Below are 13141 nucleotides of genomic sequence, written 5' to 3'. Positions count from 1 at the left end.
GTCACACCACCTCATCAGGATACCCAGGCAAGGAACTGGGGCCGGTCATAGCAAAGTAGTGTCGTCACTGGAGCTCGGACGTCGGATCTTCCTTCACAGTGGAATCCACGTCAGCAGGCATAGTTTAACAACACTAAGGAGAGGCATCAGAGTAATACAGAACCAAAACAAATCTATAGAAGAGAGTAGAAACACGACAATCAAATAGAGCTGGAAAGCAACGGGGACAACATGAGAAAACAAGGGAAAAAAGGAGTACAAACAATGCAAGACAACTTAATTCTACAAGAGGACATAGAAACATCAGAAGCAGGGATAGGGAAAGAACTCAAGGCATACCTAACTCAAATGGAAAGGAATATTAGAGAAGACATGAGACAGCAAGTCCAAGCAATAAAAATATATTTTGAAAATGAATTAAACAAACAAATTCAAATGGCAAAGAACGAGCTCTACCAGGAGATAGAGATCTTAAAAAAGAATCAAACTATAATCCTAGAATTGCAGGAGACTATAAACCAAATTAAAAACTCAAACGAGAATATTACAAATAGACTTGATCAAGTAGAAGTCAGAACATCAGATAATGAAGACAAGGTTTATCAACTTGAAAAGAGTATAGTCAACACAGAAAAGATGCTTAAATCCCATGAGCAATCTATTCAAGAGATATGGGATGTCATTAAAAAACCAAATTTGAGAGTCATCGGGATAGAAGAAGGCACAGAGATTCAAACCAAAGGAATGGACAGCATATTAAATGAAATAATTGTAGAAAACTTCCCAGAGATGAAAGATGGAATGGATTGCCAAATCCTGGAAGCCTACAGGACCCCAAACATTCAAAACTATAATAGACCAACTCCAAGACACATAATTATGAAGATAGCCAACATACAGGACAAGGAGAGAATATTAAAAGCTACCAGAGAAAAGAGACAGATTACATTCAGGGGTAAACCAATTAGGTTAACGACTGATTTCTCAGCACAGACTTTGAAAGCGAGAAGATCCTGGAACAATGTATTTCAAACGCTGAAAAATAATGGATTTCAACCAAGAATACTGTATCCAGCAAAATTGAGCTTCAGATTTGACAACGAAATTAAAATCTTTCACGATAAACAAAAGCTAAAAGAATTTGCAGCAAGAAAACCAGCACTGCAAAGCATTCTGAGCAATATACTACAAGAAGAGGAATTGAAAAATAGTGCCCAAAACTAACAACAAGAGGTATCTCAGTAAAGGAGGAGGAAAATAACCAAAAAAGTAAAACTAGCCAAACTAAAATAAATAAATAAAGAAGCATGACTGGAAGTACAAATCATATCTCAATTGTAACTTTAAATGTTAATGGCCTAAACTCACCAATCAAGAGACATAGGCTAGCAACCTGGATCAAAAAAACAAATCCAACAATATGCTGCCTTCAGGAGACTCATATGATAGGAAAAGACATACACAGGCTGAAGGTAAAAGGTTGGGAAAAATCATACCACTCACATGGCCCTCGGAAGCAAGCAGGAGTGGCCATACTCATATCAAATAAAATCAACTTCAAACCTAAGTTAATTAAGAAGGATAAAGAAGGACACTATATACTGTTAAAAGGGACCATCCACCAACAAGACATAACAATTATCAATTTGTATGCACCAAACAATGGAGCTGCAATCTACATAAAACAAACGCTCCTCAAGTTCAAGAGTCAAATAGACCATAACACAATAATTACGGGTGACTTCAACACACCGCTCTCGCCATTAGACAGATCCTCTAGACAAAAGTTGAATAAAGAAACTATAGAACTCAACAGCACAATCAATAACCTAGACCTGACATATATAGAATATACCAACCATCATCAAGTGGATACACGTTCTTCTCAGCAGCACATGGATCCTACTCAAAAATAGACCATATATTATGCCATAAGGCAAATCTTAGTAAATATAAAAGTGTGGAGATAATACCATGCACCATATCTGACCATAATGGAATGAAATTGGAAATCAATGATAAAAAAAGGAAGGAAAAATCCTACACCACATGGAAAATGAACAATATGTTATTGAATGATCAATGGGTTACAGAAGACATAAAGGAAGAGATAAAAAAATTCTTAGAGTCAAATGATAATACAGACACAACATACCGGAATCTATGGGACACAATGAAAGCAGTTTTAAGAGGGAAATTCATATCCTGGAGTTCTTTCATCAAAAAAAGAAAAAACCAACAAATAAATGAACTCACACTACACCTCAAAAACCTAGAAAAGGAAGAACAAAACAACAGCAATTGTAGTAGAAGACAAGAAATAATTAAAATTAGAGCAGAAATAAACGAAATTGAAACAAAAAAAACCATTGAAAAAATTGATAAAACTAAAAGTTGGTTCTTTGAAAAAATAAATAAGATAGACAAGCCCTTAGCTATGCTAACAAAAAGAAGAAGAGAGAGAACTCAAATTACTAATATACGGGATGAAAAAGGCAATATCACAACAGACACTACAGAAATACAGAAGATAATTAGAAAGTATTTTGAAACCCTATATTCTAATAAAATAGAAGATAGCGAGGATATCGATAAATTTCTTAAGGCATATGATTTGCCCAGATTGAGACAGGAAGACACACACAATTTAAACAGACCAATAACAAAGGAAGAAATAGAAGAAGCCATCCAAAGTCTACCAACCAAGAAAAGCCCTGGACCTGATGGGTATACAGCGGAGTTCTACAAAACCTTCAAAGAAGAACTAATACCAATACTTTTCAAACTATTTCAAGAAATAGAAAAAGAAGGAGCTCTTCCAAATTCATTCTATGAGGCCAACATCACCCTGATCCCAAAACCAGACAAAGACACTTCAAAGAAAGAAAACTACAGACCAATATCTCTAATGAACTTGGATGCAAAAATTCTCAATAAAATTCTGGCGAATCGAATACAAAAACATATCAGAAAACTTGTGCACCATGATCAAGTAGGATTCATCCCTGGGATGCAAGGCTGGTTCAATATACGGAAATCAATACATGCTATTCACCACATCAATAGGCTTAAAGACAAGAACCATATGATCATCTCGATAGATGCAGAAAAAGCATTTGACAAAATACAACATCCCTTTATGTTCAAAACATTAGAAAAACTAGGGATATCAGGAACTTACCTCAACATTGTAAAAGCTATATATGCTAAACCTCAGGCTAGCATCATCCTAAACGGAGAAAAACTGAAGGCATTCCCTCTAAAATCTGGAACAAGACAGGGATGTCCTCTATCACCACTTCTATTCAATTTAGTTCTCGAAGTACTAGCCAGAGCAATTAGACAGACAAAAGAAATTAAAGGCATAAAAATAGGAAAAGAAGAAATTAAATTATCGCTATTTGCAGGTGACATGATAATTTACTTAACAGACCCAAAAGGATCTACAAAGAAGCTGCTAGAGTTAATAAATGAATTCAGCAAAGTGGCAGGATATAAAATCAACACGCACAAATCAAAGGCATTCCTGTATATCAGCAACAAAACCTCTGAAATGGAAATAAGGAAAACCACTCCATTCACAATATCCTCAAAGAAAATAAGATACTTGGGAATCAACCTAACAAAAGAGGTGAAAGATTTATACAATGAAAACTACAGAACCTTAAAGAGAGAAATAGAAGAAGATCTCAGAAGATGGAAAAATGTACCCTGTTCATGGATAGGCAGAACTAACATCATCAAAATGGCGATATTACCCAAAGTTCTCTACAGGTTTAATGCGATGCCAATCAGAATCCCAAAGACATTTCTTGTAGAAATAGATAAAGCAATCATGAAATTCATATGGAAAAACAAAAGACCCAGAATAGCAAAAGCAATTCTAAGCAGGAAGTGTGAATCTGGAGGTATAGCGATACCAGAGCTCAAACTGTACTACAAAGCAATAGTAACAAAAACAGCATGGTACTGGTACCAAAACAGGCAGGTGGACCAATGGTACAGAATAGAGGACACAGAGACTAATCCACAAAGTTACAACTATCTTATATTTGATAAAGGGGCTAAAAACATGCAATGGAGGAAGGATAGCATCTTCAACAAATGGTGCTGGGAAAATTGGAAATCCATATGCAACAAAATGAAATTGAATCCCTTTCTCTCGCCAGCCACAAAAGTTAGCTCAAAATGGATCAAGGAGCTAGATATAAAAACAGAGACACTGCGTCTGATAGAAGGAAAAGTTGGCTACGATCTACATATTGTGGGGTCGGGCTCCAAATTCCTTAATAGAACGCCCGTAGCCCAAGAGTTAATGACAAGAATAAACAAATGGGACCTACTTAAACTAAAAAGTTTTTTCTCAGCAAGAGAAACAGTAAAAGAGGTAAATAGAGAGCCTACATCCTGGGAACAAATTTTTACCCCTCACACCTCAGACAGAGCCCTAATATCCAGAATGTACAAAGAACTCAAAAAATTAAACAATAAGATAACAAATAATCCAATCAACAAATGGGCCAAGGACCTGAACAGACACTTCTCAGAGGAGGACATACAATCAATCCACAAGCACATGAGAAAATGCTCAACATCTCTAGCAATCAGAGAAATGCAAATCAAAACCACCCTAAGATACCATTTCACTCCTGTAAGATTGGCAGCCATTATGAAGTCAAACAACAATAAGTGTTGGCGAGGATGTGGGGAAAAGGGCACACTTGTTCACTGCTGGTGGGACTGCAAAATGGTGAGGCCAATTTGGAAAGCAGTATGGAGATTCCTGGGAAAGCTGGGAATGGATCCACCATTTGACCCAGCTATTGCCCTTCTTGGACTATTCCCTGAGGACCTTAAAAGAGCACACTATACGGATACGGCCACATCAATGATTATAGCAGCACAATTCACAATAGCTAGACTGTGGAACCAACCTAGATGCCCTTCAATAGATGAGTGGATAAAAAAATTGTGGCAGCTATACACAATGGAGTATTATGCAGCACTAAGAAACGACAAAATCATAGAATTTGCAGGGAAATGGATGGCATTAGAGCAGATTATGCTAAGTGAAGCTAGCCAAGCCCTAAAAAACAAATGTCAAATGTCTTCTTTGATATAAAGAGAGCCACTAAGAATAGAACAGGAAGGAAGAGCATGAGGAAAAGACTAACAGTAAACTAAGACGAATGGGGGGAGAGAAAGGAAGAGAGAAAGGAAAACATATGGAAATGGTAGGAGACCTTCAGTGATACACAAAATAATAAGAGGTTATGAGGGGCAAGGGGGTGGGGGGAAAAAAAGGGGAGAGAATTGAACAACAGCAGAGGAGGTAGAGAGGGATGTTGGGAGGGGAGGGGAGGGGAGGGGGGATAGTAGGGGATAGGAAAGGTAGCAGAATACAACAGTCACTAATATGCCATTATGTAAAAATGTGAGTATGTAACAGAAGTGAGTCTGTATTATGTATTTGGGGAATTCAAAACCCAATTGAGTTGAATGTATGAAAGATGATATGTCTTGAGCTCTGTAATGTTTTGAACAACCAATTAAAAAAAAAAAGATTATTCATTGCAACATTGTTTTTAATAGCAAACACTGAAACAAACTTATACCTATTAATGGGAGACATAAATTATGTTCATCCCTGCAAAGATTTCTATATGAACTATTGAAAGGAGAGATTATTGTTGGTATAACTTGTTAAATGAAAAAGAAAGGTGCAGAACACAAGTGTTATGGTGTTATGTATTTCTATTTGCGTGAAGGGGAAAACACATGTCTTTGTATATAAAACTAGAATACTAAGAAATTAATAATTCCAGTTGCCTCCAAGTAGGGATCAGGAACACTGGTGTGGAAAGGAGATACTGCTGTTCACCTTCGTGTCACTTGAATTTTGCGCCAAGTAAAGGTATAACCTTTTTTGAAAGTAAAACTTAAAAATTAAGACAGATACCAATGAGTTTCCTTTGATTTAAGAATATCATATGTAATTATTATATGATAAAATATTAACAAAAATTATGGGAGGTCATTGTTTTGGACTGAACTCCTGTACCAGATTCAAAAAAAAAAAAAAAAAAAACAACCAAACAAACAAACAGATAAGTGGTTTGAACTACAATGCCGCATAATTAAACTGAAACTTGAAGGAGCAGAGTTCCCAAAACAGACCAGTTTTTTCTTGAAAGCAAAATTCCAGCGTGTGTAAGTCAGTGATAAGATAATCCCCTTTGCTTTAACCCTTTCAAGAAAAGTAGCCTGAAGGAACCTGATGCTAAACCATCAGCTTTTTTCTACTGTTCTGTTCCCTTGTTCCCATCAAATAAAACCCACTGTTCTGTCGCTGGCCAGTGAGAGCCCTCATTCTATTTTGTAGAATGGAGGCTGCCCCATTAATCAATTGCAAACAAAAGCCAATTTGATTTGTAACTAAATTTTTAATAATATTTTCATTTGACAAGAAGGATGAAAATGACATTTTATGGGGTTGAACCTGAAAGTTGTGTACATTGATACACAATCACTGATAACTATCTTTTTCTTTGGTCACTCATGGCTTTGGGACTCCTTCCTTTAATTGTTTCTAGGATCAGGAATTGAGATCTTTATTTTTCTTCCTTCTAACAGTACGTTACAAAAATGATGAGAACAGCCTATGGGAGCTCTGCCATTTGTAAAGCACTGAGCTTAGAGGTGTGGATATATGATCTCATGTACTCTTCATGATAACCTGATACACTGGGGACATCAGCCTTATTTTCATAGTAAAAAAACAGAGACTAAAAATATTAGTATTTTATATTTGAATTGGTCTCCAAAATGATGCAACTATTTTCTAATATCAATGATTTGAGAAGGAAGAGTCATTAAAAAAGAGGAGGAGGAGGAGGAAGAAAGTCTTTAAAAGTCCAACATGCCACACAGAAAATAGGATGCTGACAAGAAATTAATTGCGTAGAGTATTCTAAAGAACCCTCTTCAAATTCTGGTGCTACCTAGAAAAATAGCCCCTGGGTTATAAAGGATTATAATGTTTTAAAAGATGAAAAACTCCACAAAACTGCAGCTGCCAGACTCCTCTGCCCATTCATCTATTTCTCAGACACAATTTTTACAGGGCAAGTTCTTCTCTTTTACTACAAAGAGTACTAAATTCTCTTCTCACCACATATGAGAAAAATCATATATCATATCCCCTTCATCATCCCTTGCCCCAGCCTCAAGCATTTTCTCCCAAGCTTTTTGAATCCTGCTAAAAAGGTACAGTGGAGACTTTCCACTAAGATACCCTTGATATGTTAGAAATGAAGTAAGAACAACAAAATCAACCATGCAGCCTTGGACTTTTCCCCCCATCATTGTTTAGAAGGTTTGAGCTGAAGTTATATTGCTTGCAAGAAATGCTCACAAAACTGACCTTCAATTCCCTGTTGGCCCAGCTGATATCTTCATTACAACAAGTTCTCTAACCTTCTGTCTCTTAGCCATAAAGAAGCGCATCAAACCTCCCTTGGTGGCTCCCAAGAGAAGGGCTACTGCATTCTCTTTCAAAAACAAGAGAGATTAAAAACAGTTTTCTCACAAAATTGGTATTTTTGCTCTTCGTGACTTTTCTGTGTGCTAGGAGAATTCAGATGTCTAGATGATAAAAGTTGGTGTTGATATTGGTGAACTGGAGTGACTGTACTGCTCCCCAGAAGCAGAATTTGGTGTGTGGAGCACAGGATAAAGACATTGTAAAATTATTCATGTCTCCTTTGGGCTTTGGTGGATATGGGTTTTTGGGTTTTTTCGTTTGTTTGTTTGTTGAGTTTTTTGGTTTTTGTTTTTTTTTTTTTTTTTTTTTTTGCTTTTGCTTTTCCACAATTCAATCCAGAGGGACATACTCTAATTATAACCTGTCCATGGCAAGGCATTGTTCTAGACACTGAAGATAAAGGCAAATACAAAACCAAAACCTGTCCCAGAAATATAGTGATACAGAAAATATACAAGTGATTACTTATAAGGTGTCAGGTAAGTGATCTCTCTCTCTCTCTCTCTCTCTCTCTCTCTCTCTCTCTCTCTCTCACACACACACACACACACACACACACACACACACTAAGCTAAGCTAAGCTAAGCTAAGCTAAGCTAAGCTAAATAAAGGACAGAAACTAATGAGTACATTTCTGTTAGGGTGGGCAGGGAAGGGGTTTCTATGGAAGTGACTTCCACTGAGACCTGAGTAAAAATCTATGGCTTTCCAGGGAGTGAGACTGTAGAGAACAGCAAGTTTAAGGCCCTGAGATGAGAGTGAGGTTGGCAGAAATAGCAAAGGCCTACAGAGAGGGTGAAGGAAGCAGAGCAGAAAAGGGAAGGAAATGTGATTCGAAGAAGTAGCTTGAGACCCGTGATGCGCCTTGAAGGTTGTACTAAGGACTCTGGGCAATGGGAAACCATTGAAAGTTTCTGAGCAGACAAGTAACATAATCTGATTTACATTTTAAAATGACATCTTTGGATCTGTAACTATCTTATAATAAAAATGTTGAAAAAAAATAACCCTAGCTTCTGGGTGGAGAGTGAATTAAAGGGGCTGCTGTGGGTAAAGTCTAAGATGGCCCCAGTGATTCCCACCTTCTGGTACGCCTGCTTTTGGCTTCCTGTAATGTCCAGGCTGGACTTACTGACTCACTTATAATAGGAGGAACATGACAGATGTCACTTCTGAGATCAGGCTACAAAAAGACTGTAGCTTCCATCTTGAGCATTCATACCCACCCCTTCTCTCATGACTCACTGTGGGTGACGGCAGCTGTCACACCGTGAGCTTGTTTATGGAGAGGTCCACACAGAGTGGTGAGCAGCTGATGCATGCAGTCCAAAGCCCATGAGGAGCCAAAGCCTGTGACAGCACACAAGTGATCTTCTCCTCAGCATGTGAGTGGATCCTTCTGCCCCAGTCAAGTCTTGAGATACTGTAGCCCGACAGTAGGCACAGCAACTTCCTGAGAGACAGAAAGGACCTACCTAAGTGGCTCTGCTTTTCCTGACCCGTGAAAACTGAGTAATAATGTGTTCATTATTTTTAAACCACTATGTTTTGGGATAATTTGTTACACAGCAAAAGACAGCCAATACAAAGCCGGGTATGACGGTGCACACCTGCAATCCCAGCTATTTGGGAGGCTGAGGCAGGAGGAACCCAAGTTACAGGCCATCCTATGCAACTCCTCCAGATCCTGTCTCAAGAAAAAAAGAGAGAAAGAGAGATAAAGAAAAAAATAAAGAAAACCAATAGAGAGGAATAAAATAGAAGCAGAAAGACCAGCTACAGGCCAATTCTGTGATGGAGATGATGACTGAATAGGGGGTAGTAATGGTGGGGGTGGTGAGAAGTGGCTGGGTAGGAAAGACAAAAGAGATGGGAAGAGCAAGGTGCTCTTGGTGACCTGAAGAAGCAAAGCAAAAACTGGCCCTGATTTTGACTCGACAGAGAATAACCATCAAGCCTCACAGTAGATCAGCCTGCTTACAGAGGAGAGAATAGCTCTAGCAGGATTTGGGCTCTTATGGAAATGTGTGGGGACAAAAAGTCCAGGACCATTGTCTGAGTGCTGGCTAGGACTAGGTGGCAGGGACTAAGAAGCTGATTTTAGGGGGCCAAAGAAGTAAAGTGATGAGATCTAGCAACAGTCTGATCTGACATAGCCAAGGTGACGGTGACAAAGCCAGACACCTTTGGTTGAAAGAAACTCACATGAATATGTATTCCAAGTGGCAAGGATTAAAAATCATTAAAAATCCCATCTTTCTTAAGTTCCTCTGTCTAGTATAGGTCACCTGGCGACTGTAAGTACAGGAAGTCCACCAAGCTGGGCAGTCCCAAGCCCTTAATCACCAGTCTCGAGGCAGTGTCGTATAGTGGTTAAGACCAGGGTTTTAACGTGGGGAGCTGAGAACAGGAATTCTAGCTCATCTCCTGCTGCAGGACCTCAGTAGGCAGTTGGAGGGATTCCATAAGACAGCATGTCTATTTTCATTAGCTGGGCACACAGTAAGCTCACAATATAGAACCTCCACCATGTGAATAGTCGCCTGCCACTGCTGTTCCCACCCCCTGGAGAAGCACACGGGGCCATTGAGGGAGGCATCAGTGCCCTTTATCTCAAAGCAAAGCTGAGCTGCTGTGTTGCAGATTACAGGGAGGTAGGAAAGGCTGTGATCAAACGCCCGCTGTACCCCAACAGTGCACACAGCTGTTGGTTCCATTGGCTCCCTTCCCACCCTAGATAAGAGAGTCTTTAAAATGCCTTAAAGATAACACCTGCTGCCGAGCTGAAGGGGGCCTGAGTGGGGACAGGGCCCATTCACTGGAGAAACAACACTGAGATCTATGCACACTGTGTCACCACATCTGCTTCCCTGGTAGCTCCTGTCTGCTTAATGACCCACTGATACGCAGAGACAACCCACAGAATAAGCTCAAGATGTTGGTGGGTCACTATTCAGTCTAAGCCTAGGGTCCATCTGTCATACCACAGTTTTATGACAAGGCCTGCTTAGAGGGTGCACCCCTATGCCTGGACATTTGGAACCTTGTCATTTGGTGCTGTCATATAGTATCAAAAACAAGTCTGGCTCAGCAGCAGAAGAGTTCAGGGACAAAAATCATCACAAAGTAAAGCTTCCAGAACAACTCTGCTAGAAAGAACGGTCCTCATCATGGACGATAAGACCACAAACCAATAGCACCAGGGAATAAAGAAGAACCATATTATCCGCAAGTCAAACAAATAGGTGCAAGTACATTTAAAGGCACATCAAGTTATCAAAAAACAGATACTAATGTAGTTATGGCAGGCAAGATCAGCTGGAAGAAAATGTTCTTTTATGTATACATCTTATCTCTAAGTCCACAGTTTAATTAAAAATATCCACTTGAATCCAGTTTAATGTCATCAGCTTAGCTTCCTGTTCTAAAATGAAAGACTTTAGAAAATCCATAGGTACCTGTGAATCCAAATGTATTTCATTTAGGCCACAACCTCATAACACCCACAAACCACTATATTTAGAAATCGAAGTATCACAAGTTACACAATTTGCAAATTTTCTCTATATTCCTCCCCACAGTGGATCTTTGCCAGCATTCTGTCATTTCTAATCTATAGTGTCAGTGTGACAGTTAAGCCAAACAAGAGCTAATGTTTGTGGCAGGAGAAAGTAATCAGCACATCCATTCATTAGCATCCTGCTCACACATTCATTGTCAATTATAAATATTTGCTTGGGTTAAACTCTGCCACCATCATTGAAACCATTACCGCCTGTGACTAAGTGATAGATTTGAAGAGTCAAGCTTCTGGCATTTTGCAGCTGGTGCTCAAGAATAATCAAAATGTTCATGAACTAACCCTGGGTTCCAGCAGTGTCTTCCTCAAGATAACAAATTATTATTAAAAGACAATGAAAATACCAGTCAAACTCTGATTCATGAGTTTTATAATGATGTTCCTGGGCTATATCCATTAGTTTTTGTTAAAAGGCTTTTATATTGCTATTTGGGGGAATTTTTAGGAGACAATTAAGTGTAGAAAGTTTCTGATATAGGATGTTTCAACGTAACGATTTTTTGACTTTCTACTGGTGTGAGAGTGATATGCATTCAGTAGAAACCACCTCAAATTTTGAATGTTGATTTTTTTCCCAGACTAGCTGCGTGCAGGACAATACGCTTTCTGGGATGCTCAACAGCGGCAGGACGCTCTAGCTCCCTGACAGCCACATGACCGTAAGGGTCTACAAGTATTATAAATGCACTTTACACTTGATATTTTCAACATGTGGTCAGGGTCTTAGGTTTTTTGTCACTGTGACCAAAATACCTGCCAAGAACAATTCAGAAGAGGAAAAGTTTATTTGGGACTCATGATTTCAGAGGTTCATTGCATAGTTGGCTGACTCCATTACTCTGGGCCCAAGATGAGGAGAATATCACTGTGGAAGGATGTGTTAGAGGAAAGTCACTCAGCTCATGATGTCCAGGAACCAGAGAGTAAGGGAGGAGCTAGGGGGCAAAAGATATAATACCCCAGGTTATGCTCCCAGCAGCCCACCTCCTCCACTCACACCCCACCTACCACAGTTATCAATGAGTCCATTCAAATGAGGATTGGTTAGGTTACAGCTCTCATAATCCACACCATCCCTGAACATTCCTGCATTGATACAGGAGCTTTGGGGGGACAACTCATATCCAAACCATAGCAGTGGGTTTACTGGAACATAACCAATAAATCCATCATAAATTGAGGAGCATTTGTACATTGTTGGACTTTTACATTGGCAGATGCTTAGGATTCTGGGGAAAGCACTTGATCCCACTAAATGAAAGTGGCTGATGCCCCATCCAGATTCTCTTTGAGGGTCAAGTGCACCTGTCCCTCAACTAACAACTCACAATTTTCCCCCTTCTCTTTGCTGAATGGGAGCTTCTTGCTCTGGATGCTATGCCACCCCCCCTCACCCCCAGACCTCAGCCAACTAATCTAGAGTACAAAGGGCAGGCTCCCTTCTCTCAAGGGAAGGACCAGCTCTGTGATGTATTTCATGCTTCAGAGCTTTCTCAGGAGTCCAAGCCAAAGCTGGTCTCCTGAGAGTACCATATCCTTGTTTTAATTAGCGCCCCCCCGCCCCCCCCCCACACACCTATCCTGGTTTTCTCACTCATTTTTCCTGAGAAGACTCCCCCTCTCCCAACAAAGAAAAAAATCCCCATCTCAAGGTCTGATTCTAAGGAGCCCAATCTAAGATACAAAAAACTTCTCTTTAGCCAGTAGAAGACTGCTCCTGCCAAGGCGCCTGATGAACCCTAAGCTCCACCAATAATACTGGTTGCTATTTCCCAAATACTTGAGGGAAATGGGATTTTTCCTTGTGGTCGTCTGGATGTTTTCCCTAGAGACTGCAAGGTAGCTAGTCTGAGGGCTGTAGGGCTGTGTCACATTCATCCCCAGTGCCCTGCACAGCTCTGTTGGGAGTCTTCATCTCAGCCCTGATTGACAAAAATTCTTCTCAACCTTTCTTAGAAATCAATTTATAAAAACCAAACCCCCAGTGGAAGAGTAGCATCAAACAGGAACAAATGCAG

Source organism: Ictidomys tridecemlineatus, chromosome 9 (assembly GCF_052094955.1).
Source record: "Ictidomys tridecemlineatus isolate mIctTri1 chromosome 9, mIctTri1.hap1, whole genome shotgun sequence".
In the NCBI taxonomy this organism is placed as follows: domain Eukaryota; kingdom Metazoa; phylum Chordata; class Mammalia; order Rodentia; family Sciuridae; genus Ictidomys; species Ictidomys tridecemlineatus.
This window is presented reverse-complemented; position numbering follows the sequence as displayed.